At 37.7% G+C, this 6,019-nt stretch overlaps 1 non-coding gene across 1 annotated transcript; it reads left to right on the top strand.

Annotated features, from left to right (window-relative positions):
• The first annotated feature begins 5,712 nt into the window (after positions 1–5,712).
• LOC129297886 (small nucleolar RNA R71) lies at positions 5,713–5,817 on the top strand. The gene has a single exon (XR_008590271.1). It is a non-coding gene; the product is annotated as a small nucleolar RNA R71 (small nucleolar RNA).
• The last annotated feature ends 202 nt before the right edge of the window (positions 5,818–6,019 follow it).

The following is a 6,019-nucleotide window of genomic DNA, read 5'->3' as shown; positions in this document are numbered from 1 at the left end:
CTTTTTTTTTTCTCTCGTTTTTTTTTTCAAAATAACCCAAATCTCTCTTCAAGCATATTCTTTCATTCCAACAAATATTATAATACACTTTTCATCACCTAAAGTGGGGTGAGAAGAATGAAAGGAAAATATTTTTATAGGTTATGTTTTCAATTGGCTAAAATTTTAAAGAAAAGGTTTAGGCTCAAAGGGGCTAACAAGGGATAAATTACATGGGATGGCTATTTGGCTAAGTAGGCTAAAAAGAATGCCTAAATCATCTTCATGCAAAGCATATGCAATTATAGTCTCAACTAAGAATCAAGACAAGTTCTAGAGTGGGAGTAGTGATAGCAGAATACACACAAAAGAGAATAATATTAGGCTCAAATCTTTACAAGCTAAAGGCTATCACATTAATTCATTGAAACCAAACTCATGCCACTTAACTTAAATTCTAAACATAAGATCAATTACTTATCATGCTCAAATGCATTCAAACTAAAATTGTCTTAAATTTGCAACTTCGCACAAATTATTTTTTTTTATTTTTTTATTTTGAAAACAAGAACACAAAAATAAAAAAAATGAAAACAAGAAAAAAAATTAGAAACAGCAAAAAACCTCCCCCCACACTTAAAATCTACAATGTCCTCAATGTAGAACATAGTTCGAAAGATGTATAGGAAAATGTAAATTAAAAGTGAAGAGAAATGATACAACCTGATCGATTAAGTATTATCTTGGAGGGAAGACTCCTCCACAATGTGTGTCTCAAATCCATCATAAAATGCTTTAACCGATGCCCGTTAACTTTAAACTTTGCTCCAGTAGATTCTGCCATAATCTCTACTCCACCATAAGAAAACACTTTAGTAACTATAAAAGGACCTTCCCATCTAGAACGAAGTTTTCCTGGCATAAGTTTCAATCTGGCATTATAGAGTAACACTTTTTGTCCCACCTTGAACTCTTTTCTAACTATCAGCTTATCATGTATTAACTTGGTCTTTTCCTTGTAGATTCTTGAATTTTCATATGCTTCCAAGCGAAATTCTTCAAGCTCTTGCAATTGATATTTTCTTTGGGCTCCTGCTTTAGTTAAATCCATATTGCACTGCTTTACTGCCCAATAAGCTTTATGCTCAATCTCCACAGGTAAGTGACAAGCTTTCCCAAAAACAAGCCGATAAGGAGACATTCCGATTGGAGTCTTGTAGGCAGTTCTGTATGCCCACAATGCATCATCAAGTCTCTTACTCCAGTCTTTCCTATTAGGTTGCACTGTTTTTTCAAGAATCTGCTTTATCTCTCGATTCGAGACTTCAGCTTGCCCATTAGTTTGGGGGTGATAAGGGGTAGCCATCTTATGCACGACCCCATACTTACCCAATAAACTCTCTGCATGCTCCGATTACGAAAATGGGTGCCTTGGTCACTGATAATGGCCTTTGGAATACCAAACCTGCAAAAGATATGTGATCTAACAAAATCTACAACAGCAATAGAGTCATCAGTTCTGGTGGCTTTAGCTTCCACCCACTTAGAAACATAATCCACAGCTAGTAAAATGTAAGCAAATCCAAATGAAACAGGAAAAGGTCCCATGAAATCAATACCCCATACATCAAATATTTCACAGAAAAGTAAAGGTTGTTGAGGCATCTCATTTCTACGGGAGATATTTCCTGTATGCTGACATCTAGCACAATGTTTACAAAATGTATATGCATCACGAAATAGAGTAGGCCAGTACAATCCAGAATCAAGAACCTTTCTAGCAGTGCGTTGTGGACCAAAGTGTCCTCCACAAGCAAGTGTGTGACAAAAATGCAATATGGATTCAAACTCAATGTCAGGAATACATCTCCTAATAATCTGGTCACTACATATGCGCCAAAGGTATGGATCATCCCATATGTAATATCTAGCTTCCCTCTTGAACTTATCTAATTGATGTTTCTTTAAATGCACAGGCAATGCAGAGGCAGCTAAGTAATTAACTAAGTCAGCATACCAAGGAGTAACATCATGCATAGCATATAAGCATTCATCAGGAAAATTATCATCAATAGGAATAGAAGGAACCATAGGAGATTCAATGCGACTCAAATGGTCTGCGACAAATTCTCAGCTCCACTCTTATCCTTTATCTCTAAGTTAAACTCCTGTAGCAAGAGCATCCATCTGACTAATCGTGGCTTTGCATTTGGCTTCCTTAAGAGATACTTTAATGCTGCATGATCAGAAAACACAACAACTTTTGCATTCAAAAGATATGATCTAAACTTATCTAATGCAAAAACAATAGCTAAAAGCTCCTTTTCAGTGGTAGTATAATTGGCTTGGGCTGCATCTAAAGTTCTGGAAGCATAAGCTATGACATGTGATTTCTTATCAACTTTTTGTGAAAGTACTGCGCCAAGAGCATAATTAGAAGCATCACATAATAATTCAAAAGGTAAATCCCAATTTGGCGGTTGAATGATTGGTGGAGTGGTCAATCTCTTCTTTAACTCATCAAATGCTTGCTCACAAGCTTTATCAAATTTGAAATCCACATCTTTCTGCAGCAATCTTGAGAGTGGTAAGGCTATCTTGCTAAAATCCTGTATAAACCTCCTGTAAAATCCTGCATGTCCAAGGAAAGAACGGACCTCTCTAACACTAGTAGGATAAGGTAAAGAAGTAATCACATCTACCTTAGCCTTATCAACTTCTATCCCCCTCTCAGAAACAACATGACCCAATACAATACCTTGTCTAACCATGAAATGACACTTTTCAAAGTTTAATACAAGATTTTTCTCAATACATCGCTCAAGTACTTTATCTAAATTTACTAGACACTCATCAAATGAATCTCCATATACAGTAAAATCATCCATAAAAACCTCTATGCAATAGTCTAGCAAATCTGCAAAAATACTCATCATGCATCTCTGGAATGTGGCTGGGGCATTGCATAATCCAAATGGCATCCTCCTATAAGCAAATGTGCCAAATGGACATGTGAATGTTGTCTTCTCTTGGTCCTCTGGAGCTATGCAAATCTGAAAATAACCTGAAAAACCATCTAGAAAACAGTAGTGAGATTTGCCTGCTAATTTCTCTAGCATTTGATCAATAAAAGGTAAAGGGAAGTGATCCTTCCTGGTTGCATCATTTAGCTTCCTGTAGTCGATGCACATCCTCCAGCTATTTTGCACTCTCATAGGAATCAACTCGTTCTTTTCATTCTTTACAACTGTGATCCCGCTCTTCTTTGGCACTACCTGTACTGGACTCACCCACTGGCTATCAGAAATAGGGTAAATGATACCTGCAGAAAGAAGTTTTGTTACCTCCTTTTTGACCACATCAATGATAAGTGGGTTAAGCCTCCTTTGAGGTTGCCTACATGGCTTTGCACCGTCTTCCATCAAGATCCTATGCATGCATATATCTGGACTGATGCCTGGAATGTCAGCTAGTGTCCATCCTATAGCTTTCTTGTGCTTTCTCAGTACCTCTAACAATTTTACCTCTTGGCAAGGATCAGAATCCTTTGCTATAATAATCGGTAATTTCTTACCTTCATCTAAGAATGCATATTTCAAATGTTCTGGTAGATCTTTCAATTCAAGTATAGGTGGCTGCTGAATAGAGGGAACTAGCTTATCGATAGTTAGCTCATCAACTCCACAAACCTGCATTCCATCAAAAGAAGCAGCAGTATCTTGTTCTAGAATACTAGAATTATCATTATTAATAGAATTACATGACATAGAGTTGATAGCAAAGTCTATAGTTCTTTCAGAGTCAGAAGCAATCATATCAGAGTCACTAGAAGTTTCAATGCCAATATCATGCATGGATTTGAATAACTCAACAATATCATCAGAACCAGAACAGTCAGAAGAATCTTCATAAATAATAGAGTCAGAACAATGTGTATTGCTATCTAAATCAACAATCTCAAGAGAACTAGAAACCATCTCATTGTAAAGCTCATCATATGTATCATCAATTAACATATCAAGCATGCTCACATTAATAACAGAATGATCCTCTATAGGATGTTTCATAGCCTCTAAAAGATTAAATTGAACAACACGTCCTGCAAATTCCATGGAAAGAGTACTATCTTTAACATTAATGATAGTATTAGCTGTCTTAAGAAATGGCCTACCCAAAATCAGTGGTGGTGGCCCATGACTATCATTTTTACCCATATCCAAAATATAAAAATCAGCAGGAAAGACTAAATCTTTTACCTTAACTAGAATGTCTTCAAGCATACCACTAGGATAGGCAAGTCTCCTGTCTGCTAATTGGACAATAATCCCGGCTGGCTTCATCTCACAACCCTGCAAAGAAGAAAATAGAGACTTGGGCATAACATTTATCGCTGCACCAAGATCAATCAAAGCGTTAGAAAATTCTAAATTTCCTATAGTACAGGGTATAGTGAAACTCCCTGGATCTTTGCATTTTAAGGGCATAGGGGGTTGGCACTGCATTCCTTCATGAAATAAAGCTGATACACTTCTTCCTAGATTGACCTTCTCGTTAGCTTTGAATCTTCTCTTGTTCGTGCATAGGTCTTTCAAGAACTTTGCATATTTAGGAATTTGCTTTACTGCCTCCAAAAGGGGAATATTGACTTCAACCTTCTTGAAAACATCAAGCACTTCTTTCTCCAATTCAGCTTCCTTTAACTTCTTGCTTTGAGTCTCCCTATTTGGAAATGGAAGGATCTTCCTTGGTTCCTTTTCTTCATTAGCCTCCTCAAGTGTGACTTGTGTTGCTGCAGCCGACTTATTCTTGATAGATGTTGTGGAGGGCTCTGGAAGCTCCTTTCCACTTCTAAGAGTGATAGCACTAACATTACTACAATTAGGATTTACAACTGTTTGAGAAGGCAACTTTCCAGAACCTTGACTCTTCAATTCATTAACGGAGGTGGACAACTGCCCAATTTGATTCTCCAATTTTTGGATTACTGTCTCAGTGCGTTGTTGAAATTGAATGTTATTAGTTGCCATTTGCTTCATTAACTCTTCTAGACTTGGTCCATCATTTTTAGACCCTGAAATAGGAGTAGATTGCCTCATTGGTTGCATAGGCTGTGAATTTTGACCTGTAGCATTATATTGTTGTTGTTGGCTTCCTCCATATCTGAAATTAGGGTGATCTCTCCACCCTGGATTATAAGTGTTAGAGAAAGGATCATATTTTTGGCCCTGTTGCATAGATCTAGTTGGAAAAATCCCAGCACAATTCTCAACTCTATCATCCAACTGTGGGCATTGATCAGTAGTGTGTGTGGCTAAAAAACAGATGCCACATAGAGGCCCAACTAAGGCAGAAGATGTGGTAGCTTGCTGAGGATTATAAAATTGAGGTTGTGCACACGTCTGTGAGGGATACGCCTGTGGAAAAGTTGGCACTGCTGGTGAATTCATTAATTTTTGTTGTGTTAAGGCAATGTGCCGAACCATGCTAGAGAGCTCCTCCATCTTGTTCTCAAATTTAGGATCATATTGTGGTGTTGGAATCTCATTCACCCCCTTAACTGCTTGGTTAGCTCGTGTCCCAAATTGTTGAGAATTTTGTGCCATCTTAGAAATGAGATTCATGGCATCAGTTGGAGTAAGTTCTACCAAAGCACCACCAGCTGCGGCATCAACAAACCACCTATCTGTTGGTAAGAGACCTTCATAAAAATGTTGAACCAGCTGCTGATCAGGTATTTGATGGTGAGGGCAGCTGGCACATAATTTCTTAAATCTCTCCCAATATTCATGAAATGTCTCCCCAGTCATCTGACGAATCCCACAAATATCCTTTTTAATTGCAGCTGTGCGAGAGGCAGGGAAGAATTTTTCTAAGAATAACTGTGTCATTTGATCCCAAGATGTAATGGCACCTGGTTGCAAGTAATACAACCAATCTTTTGCCACTCCATCCAATGAAAAAGGAAAAGCCCTCAATTTGATTTGCTCTTCTGAAACTCCTTGAGGCTTCATGGTGGAGCACACAATATGAAATTCCTTCA

Source organism: Prosopis cineraria, unplaced genomic scaffold (assembly GCF_029017545.1).
Source record: "Prosopis cineraria cultivar Desert tree isolate PC_DT_omini unplaced genomic scaffold, ASM2901754v1 PC644, whole genome shotgun sequence".
In the NCBI taxonomy this organism is placed as follows: Eukaryota; Viridiplantae; Streptophyta; class Magnoliopsida; order Fabales; family Fabaceae; genus Prosopis; species Prosopis cineraria.
This window is presented reverse-complemented; position numbering and strand designations above follow the sequence as displayed.